At 51.0% G+C, this 10,302-nt stretch overlaps 1 protein-coding gene and 1 long non-coding RNA gene across 2 annotated transcripts in view; both read right to left on the reverse strand.

Annotated features, from left to right (window-relative positions):
- LOC133265390 (uncharacterized) overlaps positions 1-10,302 on the reverse strand; it is a 396,645-nt gene that overhangs the window by 219,129 nt on the left and 167,214 nt on the right. The window lies entirely within an intron of this gene.
- LOC133265377 (uncharacterized) overlaps positions 1-10,302 on the reverse strand; it is a 192,805-nt gene that overhangs the window by 60,731 nt on the left and 121,772 nt on the right. The gene's annotated exons all lie outside the window — the stretch shown is intronic.

Raw genomic sequence — 10,302 nt, forward strand, 5'->3', positions numbered from 1 at the left:
CTCTGCTCCTTCTGCTCATGCCTGCAAGCAGCCAAGTAGGTGACTTCTACTGGCCCAATATCATCCTTCAGGACCCCTGCTCCTCTCGCATCCACGGGATGTCAAAGGCCTGACCTGGGTCCAGTCCAAACAGATGTGGTCACCTGCGGCTGGAGCTCTTTCAAAAGACAAGCAGTGCTTGATTCCCCAGGACGTTGTTTGCCCCCAGGTCCTGAGGCCCTGCTGTTATTGGGCAAGAATTGCTTGTTCTTGTCCAGCAATGGATTTTTCCCAGAAATGTCACTGACATTCACACATCTCTGGCACAGGGCACAACAACAGCTTCCTGGCCGGAGGTGACACCATGCGGGAGCCGGTGATGCTGTAGGTGTGACGAGTGGCAGAAGAGGTCCTGAACCAGCTTCCTGAGAGCCTCTGGAGCAGCGTGATGTTGCCTACCTCAGGCTTGCATGGAACAGCCCAAGTTTGGCTGGGACCAGCATTCAAAAGACTGAGGGTGGATTATTGTGCCTGTGTGCGATGCCTCTGCCGGTGGGATCAGCTCCCATCCCTGCTGGGTGGGAGGGAGCGGAGCAGCAGGAAGGTGCTATTTATATCTTCAGGAGCGACAGGATTAAATCAACAGCCGAAATGTGCCGTGAAAACCTCTTTCTTCTTCATACACTATTCAGGAAGCTGGGACTGCAAGGCATCAGCCATTTGTGTTGTTTTTCCACGGCTGCTGGTGGCTTTGTTCCTGGGAGCATGGGGAGCAGGGAGCCCAAGGCACGGTACACTCTGGAGAGGGGCTTTGGACAAGGGCCTGTAGGGACAGGAGAAGGGGAATGGCTTTAACCTGACAGAGGGGAGATGGAGATGAGCTCTTAGGCAGAAGCTCTTCCCTGTGAGGGTGCTGAGGCGCTGGCACAGGGTGCCCAGAGAAGCTGTGGCTGCCCCATCCCTGGCAGTGTTCAAGGCCAGGTTGGACACAGGGGCTTGGAGCAACCTGCCCTAGTGGAAGGTGTCCCTGCCCGTGGCAGGGGCTTGGAACTGGGTGAGCTTTAAGGTCCCTTCCAACCCAAACCAATCTGAGATTCTATATATCCTCTCTATTTGGGGCTGAGGTCATGATTTAAGCAGCCATTTGCTCAAAGCCTCGTTGTCCTATCACCCATGGGTTGTGGTCAGTGTCTACCAGGCCAGAGAGACCTTCCCCCAGCCCATGCTCCACGCTGCAGCTGCTCAGCAGGGCATCATTAGCATGAATGCTCAAGTTCATAAAACCCCAATATCAACACTTACAGTGCTGCCTTTTCCAGAGGTTTTGATCCCAAAGGCATTCCTCTGCGCTCAGAAGAGATACCATAAACCCCACGAGATGCTTCTGGTTTGTGAGCGCTGGTGTCTTGTTTGTGAGCCTTGTTCTTCAGCGTGAGGTCTCCAGGGAGTCAGTGAGACAGGAGGAGAGAGCAAGCGTCTGACAGACACAGCCCCACAATGGTGGTGGATTTTCAGCTTGTTTTAATCAGTTTCTCTAGTGTTACACGGGGCTTCTGGCTCTGTTTGCTTTATGTTGTGCTGCAGCGCTGCGCTGAGCATTGCCTGGGATTTGCTTGTGTGCAGTAACAGTCAAATCCTGTCTGGAATACTGAGCTGGAACAGTCCCAGGGAAGCACACAAGCCCTGTCTCTTACCTGACAGGCAGCAGGTCCCTGGCACACTGTCCCACCAAGCTCATCTCCAAAGTGCTATCGCCAGAGCTGTGTGTCCTGCTGCTGCTGCTGTAGCACCCTGGGGGGCCAATGAGGGGCAGATCAGGTGGTGTTTGATGTCCCAGCCTGATAAAAGCTGCTGTGCAGGATGTCAGCTTGAAATCCTCTGTCCTGCATCATTCCCTCATCCTCACTTGCCCTTCTCTTTGCTGATATTAGTCTAATGGAGAGGAGAGGAGAGGAGAGGAGAGGAGAGGAAAAGATGTTTCTGGCCCATAAATCTCAGCCTGCTGTGCACAAGAAGCTCTGTATGTGATGGAGCAGGCAGAGGAAGGCTCCGTGCTGACTGTGAGCTCCTGATGCTGCTTGGTTGGTGCTTTCCTGGTTTGAATGGCTTCACTCACTCCAGCCCACACCCCCGTAGCCTTTTCCATATGGGTAATAGCCGTTCTCTCTCCTCAGTCAGGTTCATGTGTTACCTGTGCTCCTACCCATCCTCTCATAAACAACTCTTGCATCACCTTGTATCTCCCCTGTGGGGAGGTTGCTCCTGTCTGTTGGAGCCCCAGTATCCTCCAGTGCCTTGTGCAGGTCCTTCCACTGTCCTTGGTGTTACAGTCCTGAGCAGTTTCCCACAGACACTGAGGGGATCAGGAATATTTGCAGTGAATGATTTCCCACACGGGGTTTGGGAAGACGAAGGGCTGATGTTTGCTGCTCTGCCGGAGCGCTGCTGAAGGGCACCTATGGACTGAGTTGGTAAAGGTAGTTTAATGGGAGGAATTATATCCCTCCTGATCTAATTCCATGATTCTGGAAGTTTCCACAATGCCCCCTTTCCTGGCAGTACCCCGTGTCCTTCCCACTCTATGGCTTTGCCCAAGACCTCTTGGTGGTGGGAGCCATGGCTGTTCCAGCCCAAACTCTTGCTGTGCATGGGTTCTGATGGGTGACCTCCCCACTGCTCCATACCCCCCAGGCAGGGACTCATCCTCTCCGGGTATCCCTCCTGCCCAGCTCTGCTCCCCCAGTGCTCGTTTGCCATCAGTGGAAGCCTGTGATTGCACCTGCTGATATCACCTGCATCCATCCTCCTGAGGCTCAGGTTTGTCCCCACCCTGATCAGCTTTGTCTCTGTCTGGGTCACCCCTGCAGAAAACCCACCTCTCTTCCCCTACAAACCCCCCCTCTGTGTCTCTTTTCCATCTGCCCAAAGGTTTCTCTGTGGGACTTCTCTTTTGTTCCTGCTTCCACCATCTGCTCCGTCCCTTTGCCATTGCATCCTCCAGCCAGAAAGCTGAAAGCAGACCCCAGGGCTCTTGGCTCCTGTCTGCCTCCCTGGCACACTCAGGGTTTCTTTTAGCACAGTCTTTGCTCAGGACTCGACATCAGAGAGTCTCTGTTTCAACATTTCCCAAGGAGATTCAGAGTTTGTTTTGCAAGAAGTTTTGATAATTCTTCTTGTATCCTAAAAACCCCTTGAGCAAATAAACATCTAATTCCCAGGAGACAGAAATCCCATCTTCCGGTGGTTCCAGGGCTTTGGGTGTTAGTATTTGGGAGTGTTCTTTTCAGGCATTTCAGGAAGATTTTGAGACTCTCTTAACTCACCACTGTACAATTCACTGGAACTGGGAGCTTTCCCTCAAGGAAAAAGAAGGAAGTGTCAATAGCAAGAGGAGCTGACACTGCCTTCACTTGAAGTGGTTATCGTGATTTACTGACCCACGAAGTGAACATCAATTGAGGTGAAGCCATGGCCAATATTTACTTGTAAGAAAACAAGACGCTGATGTACATGTGATTTGTGACCTGCTTCCCTACCAGCACATCCTGCCCTGGCTTGAAACCTGGCCCGAGGGGCAGCAGGCAGAGGTGGAAGAGCCTTTCCAGAGCACCAAGTCCACCTCTGCTGATGCAGGCTGGAATTCTGCACAGCTTTGAGTCCATAAACCACCTCTTGGAACTGGAATCTGATTCCATAGGTCCGTTCATGTCTCCTGCACTTCAGCTACCCATGAATGCTTCACTAGATTAAGGGCAAGCACCAGGACCCACAGAGCCCTGGGGTGAGCGGATGCTCTCCTCACTCATCAGACTGATGATCTGCTCATACATCTCAGACCCTTTCTTTCTGCATCTCTTGGTAGTGCTTTCAAAGAACAGTGTTTGAAAACACAACACAAGGAGTGCCAAGGCAGAAACTGTGCAGAGAAGATAAAACCCCCAATCCCTCTGACTGCGGTAATCCTCTGCCGGGAAAATCCACTCAGTGACCCCAGAGATATTTCAGTCCAAATGTGCACTTGGCACAGGAGATGCTCTTGTCTCATTATACCCTTGTTTCCTGCATGGATCAAGCTGTCATGCCCAGGACACTCGTTTCATTGAGGCTTCTGTCCATGGTAACGTTTGGAGGTGGATCGTGTCGCTCCAGCTCTGGGGCCAGGGCTCTGCTGACATTGCTAAAGGGACAATGCTCTTTGGATTGATGGGATCCAATTTTTATCCTGCTTTCAAGAGGGAATGCTTGATTTCATGGTTTGTGATGGATTCATGAAACAAGTCAGGCAGAAGGGTCTGAAGTACCATAAAATCCCTGCCACCCCTTCTGCACACACCTCTCTCCCTCATCAGGCTCTGCCTTTGTAACCTGATTTTACAGCAGGTTGGTCTGCTGAGCTTCACAAGATCCTGCCTTTCTCCTGCTGCTCAGTGGAGAAATGTCTGCACAATCGATGCTTTAACACCCCTTCACCCCCCTTACCTCCTTTCAAGCTCTAATGACCACTGATGGGGCTGCATGGAGACACCTCGATGGAGGAACCCAAAGGATTTGCTGCTTTTCAGTCTTCTTCTGAGAGGCTGGGAGCAAGCCCATGGACCATGGTCAGAGTCAGGGGCAGAATGTGACCATAGGAGGGGATAATAAAGCCCCAGCCTTGGGTTAGATGAGAACAGAGCCAGGAGGAGGAGATGCGTCTCTAAGAGGTATAGAGCTACCTGGGCAGGGGCCCATTCACCTGCTCTGCAGAGGAGGGAAGGTAGTTTTACTACATAGACATATTACAGACAGACCCCTAACAGGAAGGTGATTTTGCTCCTGTAAATCCTACATTGGATGATTACTTAGGAAATAAATAATCACTAATGCCTCCCTTGGCGAGGACTTCCCAACTTGTCTGTGGTTTTCTCAGCTTAAAGCAACTCCCACTTACTTACAACCTTGTGGGTTGGCCAGAAATCCACCAAAACCCAGTTTATATGCTTTAGAAGAGCTCTTGTCACCAAGAGTATCAAATACTATCACAGAATGAATCACAGGATGGTTTGGGTTGGAGGGACCTTAAAGCTCATCCAGTTCCAACTCCCTGCAGTGGGCAGGGACACCTTCCACTACAGCAGGTTGCTCCAAGCCCCATCCTATATCAAACCTCAGTTTCACTGCAACATAAACCTTAAGTAAATTAAATGATACAATAAGGTCAAACCAATACGATTTGATGTTGCACATTGGAAGCTCTGTTTGGCACCACTGATCCAGCATGGGAGTGTCGGAATACGTGCTCTGGTTCTTGTCTCTCGCAGTGGATTCCTGGAAGTGAAAAACCCTTCAGCTGAAAGCTTCTTGGCAAGCTTTTCTTGAGGACCAAATAGCTGCTCAGTAAATGGTTTCTCATCCACTGAGCACGCTTGATTTAATGACACAGCAGCTCCAGTATGTGGCTGCTCCTGTGTTTTAAATGGCAAACGGGTCCCTCTGCACCTCTGCATTGCAATTTGATTCTTTTCCCCTGTGGGTAATACATAACTGCTGCAATTACATAGCACTAACTAGTAAAACAATGAGACTTAACTAGGAGCTGGGATCTTTGGTCCTCAGCACTGCTTCCACTGCTCATGAGCTCTATGGCCAAGACTACTTTGCTCTGCAGGTCTTTGCCTGTGGAGGGAGGGAGGAAGGGGGGCTCCTGAGGACCTGGCACAGCAGCATCCTCAGGAGAAGCTTTGGGATGAGGCTCCAAGGCTGAGCACCAGCGATGCCTCCACACTGCACCAGCACATCACACTCTGGTGGTGCTTGCTCTGTGGGGAGATGGTGGGAACGGAGAACAGCAAAATAAGAGCTGAGAATAAAATCCTCCATAGAAACAGACAACAGCATTGGCCTTGGCCTGGTGAGGTGAGTCCCGGGAGATCAAAGCTGTTTAATGAGAGAGCATGGAGAAAGCATCAAACAAACAGCTCAATTTCCCTGCAGTGTTTCCACTGCTGCTGCCTGTAACTTATGGTGGTTAGTTATAGGCTATAATAAGTTTTCCTTATGCAGGCAAAGTCCCATTGGGCTTTTTGGGTGCTTATGTAATAGCAGCTAAGTGATTTGGTCTCTTCCAAGCAGAAGACGGTATCTGTACTTACCGTCCATCACTCCTGATGCAGGCTGGAGCCTGCAGTGAACAGTGAACACACTGGTCTGTGTTCCTGCTGGAGCTTCCCCCTCCTGCCTGACATCAAAACCAAAGGGAACTTCATGCATGGGAAGGGAAAGAAGCTTCTGTTCCCCTTTCACCTCCTTGGCCTGCTTTGCCCAAGCCCAGGATTCCCATCGAGCTCTTCAGACTTGCAGCATCCTTGAAGCCCCTTTTACACTTTCAACAGCCCCCAGCAATGGGTCAAATCAGAGCTTTGCCTTTTAATGCAAGATTCTTCTCTGGTTGATTTATAGTTTCTAGAAGGTTCATTGATCCTGATTTTAACCTCCCAGTGCTTGGAAAACCGACATAAATCATATCAATTGCAGAAGAGGAAAACACAAGTTTATTTGACATAACTCAGGCTGCGGCATTCCTTTAGGAGAACCTCAGGATCATTATATCAATTAAATCAGTGTATGTATTACACCAGAGCAGGCTCTTTTTCTGCTTGCTGGCTGCACAATTTTGATCCAATACTCTGGGTTCTGGAATGAAAATAAGCAGTTTCCAGTTTCCTGAGTCCTAAACCTTTCATCCACCCCTCCTGCCATCACGCCTGCTGTGGTTGAGCATCACTGGTGGCTTTTTGGTACCTTTGGCATGGGAAGATCTGAGAAGTTGCTTCTGGTGTGCCTAAGTTTTTGAGACAGCCTGGAAAACCTCTGCATCGCTTGGGCAAAGACAAGTGGTTCCCTGCAATGTTTCCTGAAGGGCATTCCCAAGACTGCCGTCCTAAACCAAACATAATCCTTACTTGTGAATCTCCGTCAACTGCAAACAAGTTGCTTGTGCAGCTAAATCCCCTTCCTAAACTCGGGAGGGCACCACTGCCAGTCTGGCCTGGAAGAGCATCCTTGAGGAGGTGTCTGAGGTGGGTAAGAAAGCTTCAAACCAGAAGCAGCTTTCCCCAAGTCCCATCCCCAACCTTGTATTGAAAAGGGCTGATTTTGCTGCTGGCAGCAGGAGCATTCTTACACCCAAAGAAAGAGGCAGAGTGAGCTCCTGAGCAGCCCTACAGTGAAGATCTTGTAAGGTAAGAATGTGGGAGAGAGGCAGGCACTTGTGTCAGATGGAAGGTGTCTGATGGTGACCTTTAGAAACAGGTATTTATACAGGGGCCTATATTTTGCCTTTTGCACCTGTGTCTGTGCCTTCGTTTCCCCTCTCTGGATCTGCTCCTGGCTTTCCTGCTGGTTTAAAATAAAAGTATAATCTAGTTACAATCCTCCCTTACGGCCATTAAGCGCTCCTCTGAGAAAGGCTATTATCTCTGCTTGGCTGGCAGAGGATTCCGAGCCACCTAAGGCTTTAACTCCTGCTTCCCTGTGCAGCACAGCATCCCACTCCCCAGGCTGCTAGGGATGAGGGAAACTTGGCGTTGCTGCCTTTCCACGCAGCCAAGAACTGGGAGACCTCGGGGATCTCTCCTGTTCCCTTTTCCAGGCTTTGTCCCATTGCTGCTGGGAGCAGAGGGGCTGCAAACCTGCAGTGCTCCAGGGAGAATGCTCCACATGGGGAAGTAAAAATGTAGCTTTTTCCTGTACAATCCAATTCCACCGAGTACAACTATAACACAACCAAGTGAGGGAACCACTTATTCCACCACCATGTGCGCCATGGGATGAATCAGTTCCTTCCACTCAGCATCAGTGGCTACTGGGACATTTTGGACCAGCTTTGAATCCATGGGTGCTGCCAGAGGAAACCAACTGAGGTTTAGAAAGCCAGAGCCCCTCCAGCTTTCTCGGAGGGATGCGAGCCTGAAAACAGGCTTTTCCCTCAAGCACATCCCAACGTGCCTCGGGGGAAATGACATTAAGATCCTCATTGTTTCCTTTGCTGGACAATTCCTGATCATTATTATTTGGGACAGACTCCCCAGGTTTTAAATGATTCTGTCTCAAGTAGCTGCTGGCATTTGTTACATGTCATGCGATGTTCCTGGTAATTAATTGGCATTTAATTAATTAAGGGATAATGGCATTCAATTAAGGGATGCTTGTGGAACACTGTCACTGGGTAATGAATGGCTTCCTGCTGCTCAAGCAAAGCCGAGGCATTTGTGGAAAATAAATAGATGTGAGAAGCTGAGATGTTTATTCCCTTGGCAGGAGACAGCGCTGGCTGTGTCCTGGTGACCTCTGCTTCTCCTGAACCTCCACTGACACACGCTCACAGCTGCACGACCTTGCAGCACCAGGTACCCATCCACACCCCTTCAGCTGGCAGCAAACACCATGCGCAGTCGCTGGCAAGAGTCAGTGCACAGACAGTGAGCACCTGGTGTTTCCAGCATCACACAGCAGGTCAATGGAAGGAACACGAGCTGATTTAATCACAGGTTAGGGCTGGAAAGGACCTTAAGATCATCCAGTTCCAACCCCCTGCCATGGGCAGGGACACCTCACACTAAACCAGGGCACCCAAGGCTCTGTCCAACCTGGCTTTGAACACTGCCAGGGATGGAGCATTCACAGCTTCCTTGAGCAACCCATTCCAGTGCCTCACCACCCTCACAGTAAAGAACTTCTTCCTTATATCCAATCTAAACTTTCCCTGTTTAAGTTTTAACCCATTACCCCTTGTCCTAGCACTACAGTCCCTGATGAAGAGTCCCTCCTCAGCATCGTAGCCCCCTTCAGATCCTGTGCCCAGGGCTCTGCTCAGGGTGAGTCTGGGTCTGCACCTGACGTGTGTGAACTTGAGACTGCTCTCAGTGATGCCAAAGGAGCAAAGTACCTGGGGTAAAATGGGCCTTGTGTCTATCAATCAGCACAGGAAACCCCCTGAATTTCCTGGGACATGGAGATAGATGTAAATAGATTCCCCAAACCAAACAGCACATTGCACCGGTTTGAATAAAGGACAAATATTGAAGGATAAACAGGAACAAGTCACTTCAGCAGCTGTTCCTGGCTGGCTGGAAACACTCTGTGGCGCTGAATGAGCCCTGTATGTGATGGGTACAAACATACCAGGGTCTGAACTCCTCTGGGCCCTGTTAGCACAGCACTCCTGCTGCTCCCGGAGAGCAGAGCACCTTCCAAGAAGGGTGATAGCCACGTCTGCCACCGTGGCTCTTGGCTTCCCACCCATCTATTCAGCTGGTGGCCACTGGGGTTCCCAGATGCTTTTAAAACCCAGTTACCCCCCCCCCCCGAAGGCAAAGCCCTCAGGGCAAGGACACAGCCTTTCCCTCCCTCTCAGGGCCCAAGCAGTGGTGGTGCCTTTCGGTTGCTGTTTACCAGGCTGGCTGCTGTTGCCCCGCAGCCTGGCCAACCACAGAGCTCATTTGTGTTGGCTGGTGCCCAGCTTAGGAGCAGTTCATTTATCTTCTCCTGTGCCAACCGGCTCTCCCATGGGCAAATTCTGCTGCTGCTCGTGTTCACAACCAGAGCAGTGACCTGCGGGAGTGATGGTGCCATCAAAGGGCTCCGGGAAGGAGCGATGGGTGCCCACAGGGAGCTCCAGGAAGGATGCAGAAGGACCTCCAAGGGCTTTGGTCAGCGGCAAGCCTCCGCATCTTCCCAAAAGCCTCCTCATCTTCCCAAAATCCAGTGCACCCCTGATACCAAGGAATCACTCTCAGGGCAGGGTTGGTGCTTCTGTAGCTGGAGGCAGTGTGAGAGCCTGCCTGGATCACGCCTTTGAGTGGGAGAAGCTGTGACCCCCCCCCAAGGCACAGGTCCTGGGGAGAAGAGGCTGAGATGGGGCTGCCTCCCATTGCCCCATCTCTGCAGGGGTGGTTGGCAGCTTGCTGTAGCACCAGCAATGTCTCCTGCAGCTTTCTACTGCAGTGCCTCCAGAGCAGCTCTGGACAGGCCCCACATCTGATGGGCTCTGGCTCAGCCCCATCCTGCACAGTTTTGTTCTTATGAGCTCCATGTCTGTCCGCTGGGAACTGGAGGTCCTGTGCAGGGGGTGATGTGGTTTTACTCCCCTTCATAAAGCCTTTTGCTGGCTGTAAGCTCTGCCCGTGTTATGTCGCACTGCTTTGGCTCTCCATGTTCTTATAAACACTTCTCCAGTGTTTAGGAGGAAGGAAGAAGAATGTGGATCCGGTCTCCCCGTCTGCTCCTGAGGAGCCAGGCAATCCAGGAACCCTGAATGTCTGAACCACTTGTACAGTCTGGAGC

This window comes from Pezoporus flaviventris, unplaced genomic scaffold (assembly GCF_033815535.1).
Source record: "Pezoporus flaviventris isolate CSIRO_AGI_PZ_B2104156 unplaced genomic scaffold, CSIRO_AGI_Pfla_v1 ptg000005l, whole genome shotgun sequence".
NCBI lineage: Eukaryota > Metazoa > Chordata > Aves > Psittaciformes > Psittacidae > Pezoporus > Pezoporus flaviventris.